Here is a 14,894-nt window from a genome sequence, read left to right on the forward strand (position 1 = left end):
CACAGATCATCACCGATCCTCCACCAAATTTCACAGTGGGTGCGAGACACTGTGGCTTGTAGGCCTCTCCAGGTCTCAGTCTAATCATTAGAAGACTGGGTGTTGGGCAAAGCTGAAAATTGGACTTATCGGAGAAGATGACCTTACTCCAGTGCTCTACAGTCCAATCCTTATGGTCTTTTGCAAACCTCAGCCTGGCTCTTTGCTTCTCATTGATGAAGGGCTTTTGAACCGTCCTCACCGTGAACTTCACCTCAGCTGCCGTTTGCCATTCTTTTTGTAGGTTACTTGATGTCATCCTATGGTTGTTGAGTGACATTCGAATGAGTTGGTGGTCATCCCAGTCAGTGGGCTGTATGTGTATATATTTAGATTATATTAGTGGTATAGATAGAGATGGCTGTTCATTTGATCTCAATCATGTTTCCTTGATAATGCAGTTTTCTTTGTCAATTCCACTTTTGTATGTTGTTGTGCAGAGTATAGGACTGTATCCTTCCAGGAAGCAGTGACTGTGATTGTGGAGACAGCCTGCATTTACTGTATGAGACCAGCTTTGTTGTCCCCACACCATCTGTTCTTGTTCAGAATGGACAATGGTGACAAACTGGCCTCGTTGACTACTATAATTCAAACCTTTGACTGCAGATTTGTGAAAGCAGTTACATTAATTTTTAAAACGATGAAGATGAGAGAGTCATGCAAATGTTAACTTCGTCAAAATCAAAACATTGATCTACCAGCGAAAGGCAAATTACAAACTTGTATCTTATTGCATTAAGTGGTATGTAAGTGGTAGCTTTCAACAATATAATATATATACACTCACCTAAAGGATTATTAGTAACACCTGTTCAATTTCTCATTAATGCAATTATCTAATCAACCAATCACATGGCAGTTGCTTCAATGCATTTAGGGGTGTGGTCCTGGTCAAGACAATCTCCTGTACTCCAAACTGAATGTCTGAATGGGAAAGAAAGGTGATTTAAGCAATTTTGAGCATGGCATGGTTGTTGGTGCCAGACAGGCCGGTCTGAGTATTTCACAATCTGCTCAGTTACTGGGATTTTCACGCACAACCATTTCTAGGGTTTACAAAGAATGGTGTGAAAAGGGAAAGACATCCAGTATGCGGCAGTCCTGTGGGCGAAAATGCCTTGTTGATGCTAGAGGTCAGAGGAGAATGGGCCGACTGATTCAAGCTGATAGAAGAGCAACTTTGACTGAAATAACCACTCGTTACAACCGAGGTATGCAGCAAAGCATTTGTGAAGCCACAACACGTACAACCTTGAGGCGGATGGGCTACAACAGCAGAAGACCCCACCGGGTACCACTCATCTCCACTACAAATAGGAAAAAGAGGCTACAATTTGCACAAGCTCACCAAAATTGGACAGTTGAAGACTGGAAAAATGTTGCCTGGTCTGATGAGTCTCGATTTCTGTTGAGACATTCAGATGGTAGAGTCAGAATTTGGCGTAAACAGAATGAGACCATGGATCCATCATGCCTTGTTACCACTGTGCAGGCTGGTGGTGGTGGTGTAATGGTGTGGGGGATGTTTTCTTGGCACACTTTAGGCCCCTTAGTGCCAATTGGGCATCGTTTAAATGCCACGGCCTACCTGAGCATTGTTTCTGACCATGTCCATCCCTTTATGACCACCATGTACCCATCCTCTGATGGCTACTTCCAACAGGATAATGCACCATGTCACAAAGGTCAAATCATTTCAAATTGGTTTCTTGAACATGACAATGAGTTCACTGTACTAAACTGGCCCCCACAGTCACCAGATCTCAACCCAATAGAGCATCTTTGGGATGTGGTGGAACGGGAGCTTCGTGCCCTGGATGTGCATCCCACAAATCTCCATCAACTGCAAGATGCTATCCTATCAATATGGGCCAACATTTCTAAAGAATGCTTTCAGCACCTTGTTGAATCAATGCCACGTAGAATTAAGGCAGTTCTGAAGGCGAAAGGGGGTCAAACACAGTATTAGTATGGTGTTCCTAATAATCCTTTAGGTGAGTGTATATGGTGTATGTATATATTTCTTTCTTGGCAGACACCCCCTTCTCCAGGGCGACTTACAACATAAGTGCAAAAATAGTACAAGGCATCAATCATTACAAATTCAATTTAGCTAAAACCATAGCAATTCAAAATAAATTGTAAATTCCAATTTACAATTTACACAAGTACAGTAAGTGAGGTCCTACATCCTGGACGGTGAAAGCTAAGTGCTGTCAAGTTGTAGGGTCACAGTCAAGGGCTATGGGAAAGGGAGTAAGGAGGAAAACAATCAAGAACGCAAGAAGCATAATCAAAACTGTGAAGTGCTACCTAGCAGGGATAGAGGACTAATTACAAGTACTGTCGGAAAAGATGTCTTGAGTAAGTGCCGGAATGAGGTCAAGGACTCTGCTGTTTTGACTTCGGTGGGCAGGTCGTTGCACCATTTAGGGGCCAGGGATGAGAAGGAGCGGGCTCTGAAGGAAGGAGAGTGGAGAGGAGTTAGCCTTCTGGCACTGGAGGAACGCAGTGGTCTGGAGGGGATGTATGGAGAGACGAGTGACTAAAGGTAGCTTGGTGCAGGGTGATGTCCATGGGTGATGTATTGCCCTGTGTGGTGTTCAGAAAAAAACGCAGTTTGGAGTCACTTAGTCTTCAAATTGAAATCGGTGTCAATGTAGTGAATTGTAAGACTGATGTAAGGCTCCATGGTGCGGCTTGACCATATGTCCGTTACAGTGGCAAAGTATTCAGCTGTAGACACATTTGCAACTTCCTCGTGGCATTTATTATACAGGGCAGACAGTGCAACTCTGGTGAAATGTTGTTGCTATGGCATCGCGTAATGCTTGTCCAAAGTATTTACCAGTTTCTTGAATCCCTTGTTGCTAACTAGACACGTGTCATTTGCCATGAAGAATGTGATGGCATCTGTTATTTCTTTGTTTGTGAGAGCAGGATGGGTAGGCGGTTGCTTTATAAAAAGTGTCCTTAATCGATGACTGTGTTGAGGTGGAAGAAGTCGACGGGGCTTTACTTTTCGCAAATTGGTTGTATTTGGGTCATTTCTACAGGAATGGGACAAATTGCAGTCCCCACCTCAAATTTGTATTTTAAAAAAGATAATGTATTTAATAGTCCTATGCAATATACACCTATTTCATAGCTGTTTCATTTAAAAATGATAAAATGTCCATTGTATTTTTGATGCAATTTTGTCATTTATGGGTCAATAACTACAAATGTTCAAACACTTGTTTTAAAAATTACTTTAAATGTCTGAAAATCATGAGTTAGGTTTATTATTCGTCATTACCTTACATGATTTAACATAAGTACATGCATTTTAAAATAAATTAATGTAAATTATAATTTCTGTCTTCAAAATAAAGAGATCAGGATGTGTAGGCCTCAATTTTTTTTTATACAATTCTAAAAATGCTTAAAATTGTCATTACCGTAACAACTTGTTTTGTTTCAGTAATGACCAAACTGTTACGGAAGTGACACCAGAAGTTATTTGTAGTAAACTATTTAAAATATTTACCAGTTAAACGCATACTACCCAGATGGATTCTGTGCCTCAGTGTAAAGCGCTTTTAGATTTTCATTTAATGAAAAAAGAAAAAAAAAAACTTTAGTTGATCATGATTATGAATAATGCTAATGCTTTTAAATGTGTTTATATTTTAGAGTTACAAAGAAAGAGAGAAAGAAAGGCAGAGCAGACAAAATGCCACAAAGTAGTGCTGACAGAGTTAGACGTTTCAGGGAAAAACTAAAACAAGATCCACAAAAATACCAAGAGTATCTCAGGCAGGAAAGGGAAAGAAATGCTCGAAGAAAAAGAGAGGGCAAACTGAAAAGTGTAAATGAAATGTCAAACGGGGAACAGCGAAGCCAACGCAAAAGGTGGAAGGTTAATCAAAAGAGACAGACCGGCAGTAAAAAAATAAGTTTTGTTCAGCAACCACACCCCCCAAGAACACCAAGTGATAGTGACAGTGGCCCACCACGAAGTTCAGCACAGAGAAGTAGAGGCCGAAAGTACGTGAAAAGGGATAGGGCAAAGGCATACAAAACTATCCAAAAATTGAAGGATGAAATTGAGATAAATAAGAAGAGAGCAGGTAAATACAAAAAACTACTACGAAGACTAAAAGCAAAGCTGCAAATGGCAGAATCTCCAAGGTCAAAAACAATGTCACTCTACTGAAAAATACTCCTGTTCCATAACACACTTGCAAGTGAATTGAAAGAAAACTATCACAAAACAGAGACATATTTATGCCAGAATTCTGAATGTTCTGAAGTACAAATATTTACAATAAAAAAAGTTTTTCAGAAGCTTTGCAGTGTTATTTCTTTTAAATGTTTTAAATCAAACTTTAAATCTTTGTCATTACCGTGACAAGCAGTCCTTACCGTTACTATAGTGTCATCGCCGTAACAAAGGCTATTTTAACAAATAAAACTGCAGCTGCAGTATCAGGGGTGAGGGTTATACTGTCAAGGGGTTCAGAGATTCATGTCTGAAATCAATTTTTTTTTCACTGCTAACTGATTTTACAATAAAAAAAATATCTATACAAAACCTCATGCACTTGCAAAGAATACATTTAGATTTAATTGTAATAGTCAATAAAAACTAAAAATCTGTATTTTTCTAAATATGAATTATTTTGTATTAATATGTAATTATAATATTTAATCAGTATGGTGTGTGTTTTTCTTTATACAAGACATTTTTAGTGTTTCGGTAATGACAAATTCATAAGTTTAACAAAATAAAAATCCCCAAATATATAAAAATACTAAAATTTCAGCTCGGCCAAGTACATTACGTGTGGTGCAGACACAACCATGCAACAAATCTTGCACGTTATTTATTTTTGTTCCACATCGGACTCCTTGAAACCAAATTATTTCCAAATGGCTGAAATGGTTTTACCTTTCTTGTCGACCGAAGGCTCTTTCTGTCATCTTGGCTCAATAGTATGTTAAAAATGCCACAGCCTGGCGGTGAGTGAGTTTTAGGGAGGGGCGACCGCGTGCCATTTTTCTTTACAGCGGTGCGCTGTTTTTTAAAAAGACAACATGAGAACATTGCGAAATGGAATGCGGCACAATAATAGTTTTCTCAATTTATTTAGTTTTCATAATAGTTTGTTTTGAAATCGAAAATTCAATTAATCGCACATTATTACCGTCGTATTGCTGTCCCTTATAAAGAGAAGATCAGTTCTTGAGTTTTAAAGAATTCATATCCCACCTTAATTTTGTTAAGTCATATTAGTGTTCATAGGCATACAAGGGAGTGAAGTAAGGATGAACTGGTGTAGCAGGTGCTATGTGTGCTTATTCTACCTTCCCTGGAAAACTTTCACTTGCTGCCCCCCCACCCCTTTTTAAAGTCGAGCTCAATGAGGATGTGAGGAAATGTGAGCATAACCGTTTTGTCTCGGCCTGCAAAAACTTTCACCCCTGCAATGTCATTTATTTTATTTTTATTTCTTGGCAGACGCCCTTATCCAGGGTGACTTACAACATAAGTGCAAATCAAAGTGCAAAAATACAGTTAAGTACAAGGCATCAATCATTACAAATTCAATTTATCTAAAACCTAGTAACTCAATTATACATTTTACAAATTCCAATTTACACAAGTACAGTAAGTGAGGTCCTACATCCTGGACGGTGAAAGCTAAGTGCTGTCAAGTTGTAGGGTCACAGTCAAGGGCTATGGGAAAGGGAGCAAGGAGGAAAACAATCAAGAACACAAGAAGCATAATAAAACTGAAGTGCTATCTAGCAGGGATAAAAGGACTAATATTACATTACATTCCACTTGGAACCTTGTTTCACACTTCTGCTTTTCCACACGAGTGCCCAGAGGGTATGGGTAAGCAGTGGTCAGTTTATACAACACACTAAATGGCATGACCCAGCAAATACGTTTGTCAACATATTTGGATATCTGTAATTGTGTGGGTCTCTTAAGTGTTTTAATCTATTTTGACGTTACTGATATGGACTCCATTCTAATTAAATGCATCATGTTTTTGGAAGGGGTTTAAACTACAGAGAAGTTTGCTATTTAATTGGATGCATCCTCTGTTTGCTCACCATCTTTATTTTAGTATTGTTTTTCAGATGCAAAAGTGGGCCAAGAGCTTTGCTGAAGGAAAGCCTGGAGAGACACTGTGACTTAGTGCTTCTGCATGTCTAATTTAATTTAGCCTCGCTGTGTGTTGATTGGCAGGGAAACGTTGATTTTACTGGATGGTTTACTTATTTATATATATTTATTGCAATGGCCCAGTTTGTTTTCAATGGGGATTTTGAGTCCCAGGTTGTCTCTTCAAACTGTCAGGCTTGTATACTACAGGGAGTTCCCCCCCGCCTTATCTTCACAGAATGCTGAAATGGTTGCAAACTAGTCTGAAGCATATAAAAGCTTTCCTTGTACTCTATGCCTGCTGTGCTATTTCCATATTCAGTAGTTCAAACACCCGTCTATAGAAGAAAGAAGTAGTGATTTGAAGTAATGGAGTTATTTTTGCCTTAATATTTTTGGCTTAAGGAACGGCATGCCCATGAGGTAAAGGCCATCAGACAGCTCCCCACTGGTTTGTCAACTACAGCATCTTCACTCAGTTTGGTTCCCAGCTTCATGTTTTTAGCTGATGACCATTAGTCTCCCAGCTCTGCCCACACCACCACCACCACCACCTTGCCAGTCAGTCCCTAAGCATTAGACCAAATTGCCTTCAGTTCTTCTGTAGATACGATCAGGCTGGTTTGCAGTGGAAATGGTGATTTTACAGTTAACTGCTTTTCAGCTGAAGAGCAAAGAAGACTGATCACAGTGCCTAATTAGCACCTCATCTGTTCAATAAATTTCCTACTTCTACTTTCACCTTCTTGATGTTTTGAGAGTGCATCACAGAGCAAGCCTTCAATTCCATACTACTGACAAGATGCTTCAAATGTGGGATCCTGTCTAGGCCGGGTTTTTGGAACATCTGAAACTTGAGGCAATAAAGATGTAGAGATTCTTTGAAACTGAGCCTTCTGTTCGTTCTAACATTTCCACTTTAAAAGCAAGCAGAAACCCTGAAGTTTCACGACTTTAAATACCCCTTATGTATCGTTATTTTCAAGTCATAATGCAGTATGAATGTTACATACTCTCAAGGAACTTTTGTTTGGCTTGCTGTCATCACTGACTCTATGAAATAAATTACATGCAAAGCAAGAGGCAATTCCTTCAGTGGGCAGATTGTCAAGACAATAAGAATTACTGGTAATGTCTATCACTAAATCTCCTTACATAAGCCCCCCCCCCTTTTTAGGTGGTTATTACCAGCACGCTGCCAGGCTGCTGCTCACTTGCCAGGTTTGATCTTATTATCCTGTAGTCTTTGCTCCTTTCTCCTAATACAGGGGTGCCCAGCTCAGGTGCTTTGGAGCTACAATTCAGCAGGTCATCCTTTAAGGCCAGTGTAAATAGACATGTAATGGATGTAATTTATTGATCAATCTGGTTCTATTCCTAATGAAATTGGGGATTCTTTAAGTGAACACATCCGACACAATTAAGTCTTTGAGAACATTAAAGGGTATCTCCTGGTCAAGGCTGAATAGACCCAGGGTTGACCATGATTAGGTTTATACGGTCAGGAATTAAATTCCTAATGTTTGCAAATGGTTTAGTTTTTTTTTTTTTAATCCAGATTGATTGAATCGAGTGCTAAAGTGATTAGTTTAACATGATCTGATGGTAAGGTGGGGGGGGTTATGAATAGCTTTTGAAAACTGCCACTTATTTCCAGTGCTTCAAATCTAAAACCAGCTACAGTGCAGCCAATCTGTTTAATGTGAGCTTAGCTTGAATATGACCTTCAAATCCACTTGAAAATCTGGCACAATCAATAGCCTTGGAAGTGCTAGCTGCTGAATGTTAGCAGTGTCTACAGGAACTCCTAATGAAGCACTCGGCAGCTTGGAAAACGGAGAGCCTTCTTGTATGTCTGTCAGTTTCTGGTGGCTTCCTAAATTAGGTCGCTACATCACATACTTCTTTCTCCCTTTCCCACAGAACAATGGGAAGGATCTGAACTGCTTGGTGCATGTGGGAGGTGCCTTTTATAAGGAGACTTTTCTGTCAAGAGTTTCTTTATACATTTTAATGCAAGTCTGCACTCACACATCCATAGTGCTTATAATTTAAAAAAAGAAAAAATGTGCTTTCTAGGTTCTGAAGAGTCGCAGGATCTTTTTGAATCAATTTGAACTCTGATTAAATTTACAGTGGTCACAACTAAAAATTGACCCTGGGACCCATTGGCCTGTAAGCCAAAAAACTTTAGGAGCCACATCCAATTTTTTTCTGAGCCAAAATACTACACACTTTTTGTCCCTCTGCTTCTCCTGGGGCAGCACACTATATGCTGGGGCTGGCTGGCTCTGTGTGTCTGATTTCTGTCTGTTGGGCTTGCTCTCTCTGTGTTGACAACATTAATCTGCTACATTCAACATTACCCATTACTGTTAATGTTCAAATGGCAGTACACTTTCATACATGTCTGCTACTACTAAAACTACTGAGGATGGTTCTGTCTGTTGGCGTCGCTGGCTGGTTGGCTCTACAATATTTGCTGGGGCTCTCCTAAGGACTGCTCTATTGGGCTGGCTGGCTGGCTGGCTGGCTCTACAGTATACAGGGCTCTCCTGACGATGGCTCTGTCTGTTGAGCTGGCTTGATAGTATTAGCGGGAGTAGGCTTAATCGTTTTGTAGCTGCCTGCTGATGTCTAGTCAACATCTTAAGCATTCATTTACGGTACTTATTTTAGTTATTGTTAATGTTAAATAGTGATTTACTTAACAATGCACTTCAGTGACGTGGTATACAGTAATCTTCATGATGTGAATAAACACAAACTGAAACTATGGAAACTCAAATGCAGCATAGCTTTCAAAAATACTTTCTATTGGTTTAGAGGGTTTTTAGTAAAACACATTTGTATTGGTTTATAAGCCTTATGTTTTCAAGGGTGTTTTTTTTCCACAACAGAGTTGTTTGTCAGGGGTGCTGCTGTGAATGAGAATTGCTGGAGATTCTGAAGCTTCAGGTGGAAAACTCCATAATTGCCATAACCATGTTGAAAACAATGGTAAATTATAATAACTACTGTAAAACCAAGTAAACAGTCAGACTTCAGTGGAAAAAAAAAGGATTTTTTTTTTCTTGTTACTGTGTAATGAACCATTTTGTCATCGTAGTATGGTACAAATTTGAATGAAATTTGAATGGGCTGCCTCAAAAGGGTTAAGTCGTCGCCAATGGTGTCTAGCACAAATAAAGCAGGCCCCAATTTTATTTTTTGGTCGCAGTCTTGAGCCCTGAATTTATCAAATTTATTTACTACATTAAAACAAGGGAATACGTTTCCCAGGTCTGTTCTTATTCACTGTTTAAGCTACTTATAAAAGCTGCAGGCCTGTGTTTCTATAAGATCAGAGTGGCAGATCCTCCTAGAAATGGACAGTTAATCACTTGGGAAAAATCCCAAATGGATCTGCACAGCAACACACTCTGTCCTTCAACTGAGATATAATGGTAGTATGGAAAACAAATTGGCCTGTTCTTTTGATCAGTGCTCATGATCTCCACAGTAGACCAGTTTACCCCTTTAGCACTGCCACATGTGGCTGAGCTTGGCTTGGGGCCTGCTGGGGACCAGAGAGGGGGGGTTGGGGGATTTGATTTGCGTCACTACACCACAATAACCCCTGTTAATACTGCAGCATGTCCCCAGCTGAAGGATAGGACTCGCTCGGAAATGTGCTTGCTCCAAACATAAACAAACCGTGATGTCCTAAGTTAAGAGCCCGGCACACACAAGGTGCTTTGGGTCTTGGCAGTCTCCACTGATGGCCTTTGGCTGTGACTTGATCCAGAGCAGCACTGTAGTTTTGCAATGCTTGTAGCCTGGGTGGGGAAAAGAAAAATAGATGTTTCATGCCAATTGCCAGGAATGCCAATAGTTTACAATGTGGTAATTTAGCCTTTGAAGACATGCCATTCACACAGTCTGATCTGGAATAAGGGTGGGAGTGGCAATCTGAAGACATGAGGCTGAAAGTGCAAATGGGACCCCTCTTAGGTGAATGAAATTGAAATGGATGTTGCTGTAGTGTAACTTATTAATGCTGCTACACAGGGTTATATAATTTGATGGAGATGTGAAAGACCCGGTACTTTCTTCAATTCCTGTGTCTGTGGGGGAGGGGTATATATGAACTGGCCAAGAGGGCTCTACATAGTTGGTTTCAGTTGCACGCTATGTTACCCAGCAGTATGATTTCCCCAAATTCGAGGCTAAAATTCAGTGATACAGGAGGAGTATTGCCATTAATCTGCTGTGTTAATGGCCAGTGATCTGGATTAAAATATTTTTGTGGTCATTTTTTAGGTTTTTCTTTCTGAAAATGCTGCTGTTAAATGTTAGCCAGTACTGGTGTTTTATGAAGTGGAGGGACAACAAAGGAAAAAAAAATCAATCCAGAGATAAGTAAACTCAAACTCTTATTGTAAATCAGGACTTTTTTTAATCCAGATTAAAAAAAATAATCTCACTGAATTTTAACCTCAGTCCTTGCCTTGGGGCTCCATCTGTACTTTCAAAAATAGAAAGTGGCCTTTCGAGCGGCAGCAGTTGTTTCCTTACAAACTAACAACAGAGCCCTTATGCTAGATGCTGAAAACATTAATAATAAAAAACAAAAAAAACCTCAAATCTAAATTTAAATGGGACTTTTGGTTCTGCTGATGCTGACAATGGAACTGCTGTCCTCCAAGTGCACAATAACATCACAGTGGCAGTAAATGTTTGCAAGAGCAGAGGGTTGCAAGTAATAACTGGGTTATTGTTTCACAATATTTTTACAGGCCGATGCTTTTTGCTCCCTTTCAAAGTAGTAGAAACTGTCTCATTTGAAAGCATTGACACTAGGGATTTGAGCTCTGGGTTATTGAGAGTTGTGGTAATGGCCATAATTTACATTTAGAGGTTCACTTCATCTTGGTATGCTATTTTTTTTTTTTTCTCTCTCTTCAAAGGAATCAACAATAGATGGCATAGTCATACACTTTAAAGGCATAATCAAGGTTTAAAAGAAGCAAAGTACAGATCATATGATTTAAACTCAATTGTCTGAAATGACACTAAATTGTCTTTGCGGAAGAGGTTAGGGCATATAATGTTTCTGCCATAAAGGAATACATGTTTTGAAATGATCAAGGCCACACACAACTTGTAATCATTCTTAATCAATGTTATAGCTGATTTGAAATAGTTCAACATCTGTGTCAAGTCTGCATTGCTGCTGAGTTGAGAGGTTGTACTAATGGTTCATATGGTAGTCACACTTGGAATATACCATATAATATATGGTTAAATGTAAGGGTGATGAGATCTGCAGTTACATGTCTTGCATATTGCATTATTTTTGTATTTTATTTTACTTGCAAAATCACACATTTTGTTCCTAGCACTGTCCCTTTTTCCCCCCCTCAAACTCACATCAAACTTGTGTTCACATTTATAGTGCGTGTCATATATCAATTAAAAATACACATGTATCATAGAAAAGAATGGAAGTGCTGAAAAACTGAAGATAGGAAGAATCAGTTGGAGAGGGAACAGACGTGTTACAATGGGTCCATGCATTTTAATTTTATTAATCTGCTGGGCTTCCCTGAACTTGACAGGGCTGTTCTGGGCAGTTCCCTGCAGATCTGTCCCTGCCCGATGTGAGTTTCTACAGCATTGCCTGTCACTTTGTGATCTACTAACCCTGCTGGAATTGAAACAATGGTCTCATGTCTGAGTCTCCAGATGACAAGTTTTCCTGTCACATCGCTGAGCCGCCACTCTTGCTTGCAGTGCAGAGGGAGGTGGAGGGAAGTCTGATTCCTGCAGGCTGGCAGCGATGTCAAGGGGCCTGCCATCAAACAGTCGGACGCAGCTTGCACTTGCCTCCCTGCGCTGGCCACAACTGCTGCTCTTGTCACTTCCAATAAAGGAAGTTTGGTCCCTATTTCAAATACCACTAGCCATTTTAGTATGTTTAGTATGTCCAGAGCACTACCACACCACAACCAGAGCAAGCCTTTCACATTAGGTCTGGATAAATGTATTTAGAGAAGAGTGGAAATACAATCTAGCTCATGACCTGGCAGTCCCTTTGTATTTGTGTTCATTAAGTCTCCCTATGAAGATTTGAATTAAAAACAGGACTTTAAAGCTCTTTATTTTTCCGATAAGGCAGTGACATTCTGCAAAAGCTTTACTATCCAGGCAGAAGTTTATAGCCATCTCTCGGTATGGAAATTGGTTGGGACTAGCTCCTACTGCAGCACCTGTATTTTGTGTGAATCCAACAGCTGCTAGGAGAATAATGGAGCCAGGGTGCTTTAAAGCAGAGATTAAAGACTGGAGCCTCCATACAGGGAGATTGGTTCGAGCTAAGTGTGTGTGTGTGGAGTGTCTTCTAAAATATTAAAGATCTGATGCCAGAGGCTATGGAGTTGGGGTGGGGGTTACCTCAGAAAAGCACTTCCTTCATACTCTTGTTTGATCAGTAGTGGGAGAAAAGAGGGGGGGTTGTCTGCTCATAAAAAAAAACATGATTGACATCTACATTTATTTTAGGATGCTGATTAAGTCCTTGGGTCTGTTAAACTACAATACAAAATGATATAATATCTAGCCTCTAGCTTGGGCTGCCTGTTAAAGAATGGCTTGTATCCCTTGTGCAGCATGCAATACAAGTGAAAAGTGCAGCTTCCTGGATAAGATAAAATCGGGTACTACAAAAACCTGCAAACCAGGGCATAGTAGGGTCAAAGAGTGTACAGATATTCTTGGAGTAATACTATTTATTTGTGGTCCCCTTCTCTTTCACATCTCCCTTCAGGGACTTCGATGCTGTGTGGTTTAGGAGCTTCCTGGGTCTGGCTACTACTTCTCTGTCTGGATGTTGATGTGTGTGGAGAAAGACTGCCAGACAACAGGCAATTATATCAGCTGTGCTTATTTAAAGATCCAGTACAGGAATGTATATTGTTCATTACCTACCTGCTTTTCATCACCGTGATTTATACCTGTGCATTATTGGCTACTATCCAATCCCCAAGATGCGTAACCCTGGTTTAAAGATTGCACTGTCAAAATTCAGGCTTAGTTTTTTAAATCTTGCTCCTCATTTGCAAGTGTCTTTGTAATACAGTAGCCTATTAATCAGGGTCCCCCGATCCTAGTCTTGGACTTGGAGTAGGTGAGTCAGTTACTTAATGGACACCTTCATTAACTCTGTTTGGGAGTTCCACGAAAGACCCCGAATTGGAAATCACCCTGTGTTATTAATAGGTGAGACTGTTTTATACATGGGAGGTGGCAGCTCCCACAGAGGTGATTCCTTTGGTTATGCAAGATTTTATTAGATGGCAGCATTGATCTTGGGGCTTCTGCTGAATTATTCTTATATAACTGTCTTAGATCAACTGATTGCCTCTTTCCTTCATGTCTCCTAGGAATGTATAAGGTATTAAAGACTAATCCTTCATGTAACAGTAAAGAACAAAACTTACTGGCATTAGCTGTTGAGACTTCTGTTTTATCACATATCAGCTCTTGTAATGTGTCTGTGTTTAGCACTTTGCCTTCTGTTTATAAAAATTAAAAGCTATCCAATACCTTTCACTGACTGCATATGTGATGGTACAAATAGATGTGATGGACATTTCTGCAGTCCAATGCGTTTTTACTCTGCATTGCTTTCGGTTCTGCTGCACTTTCTTGCCAATCCTTTAAATATCAGTTGTCTTCAAAAAGGTCCCGTTTGTCACAGAAGGTCAGATCAGCAAATGAGCTTACATCTGCTCTGTCCCAAGTGTTCACTTAGTTTCCTGTATTGTCTCTGCTTTGTGGCCACTCTCTACAATATGCACTGTATAGATGCATATTATATTGACTATAAGCATGGGTATAGACATTTCCTGTTACATGTTCATACTATTGACTTTTATGGATTTTTGTTTATTACATTTTATTCCCAGTTTCATTTATTTATGTGCTGATGATTTTGCAACATGGACTGTTTTCAAAGTGAATGACTTTTGTGGTTGCCATGGCACCCTGCTTATTCAGCAGGCCCCTGACCTATAGGAAGGAAGTACGTCCTGTTGAGTACGCCCCCCACCCCTCTCACACGTGGTGCACATCAAGATTGACTCTCCTTGCGCCATTTGATTTGCTAAAACGGGGACGGGTGTGGGAGGGAAAGGCTCCCGGAAGGAACTGGCCATCTCACCGCACCGCACTCAATGTGCGGAATCGGCCTCCAAGTAAAATGTGTTTTTAATGGCAACAGTCGACAAGACCAGAGATGAAGCAGAGTAGCAGGTAGGGCTATATCTGCTTTGGGAAGGGGCGGTGATGGGGGTGGTATTTGCTGGTTATAAACCCATTGTAAAGTCAAGCAGCCCGGAGCTTGCTGAATTATGAAAGGCACCTGCTCATTAGGATGTTAAGTTATTACAGCAGGCAGTAGCAACTCAGTGGTTAGTGGTGACTTGCTGAGCTAGAAGCTTGTAGGTTTGAGTAGTTCTGTGGTTAGGGTGCTAAGCTGCAGTGGCAAATTAGTTTTCTCTGTGATTTAATGCTGTTTAATATGTTTAGCCAAAAAGTGTGTAACCTTAAGGTCCAAGTTTAAAATTTAAAATATAGAAGTATGCATAGCGATGACTGCGTATGTTTATCTATGCACCCCCCCTCCCAATTCTTAACTTCCTGCACAGCT

The 14,894-nt window shown here is 40.1% G+C and overlaps 2 protein-coding genes across 2 annotated transcripts in view; both read left to right on the top strand.

Annotated features, from left to right (window-relative positions):
- The window catches only part of fcho1 (FCH and mu domain containing endocytic adaptor 1), a 183,852-nt gene that overhangs the window by 46,411 nt on the left and 122,547 nt on the right, over positions 1-14,894 (top strand). The window lies entirely within an intron of this gene.
- The window catches only part of map1sa (microtubule-associated protein 1Sa), a 59,798-nt gene that overhangs the window by 20,695 nt on the left and 24,209 nt on the right, over positions 1-14,894 (top strand). The gene's annotated exons all lie outside the window — the stretch shown is intronic.

This window comes from Amia ocellicauda, chromosome 22, assembly GCF_036373705.1.
Source record: "Amia ocellicauda isolate fAmiCal2 chromosome 22, fAmiCal2.hap1, whole genome shotgun sequence".
NCBI classification, from domain to species: domain Eukaryota; kingdom Metazoa; phylum Chordata; class Actinopteri; order Amiiformes; family Amiidae; genus Amia; species Amia ocellicauda.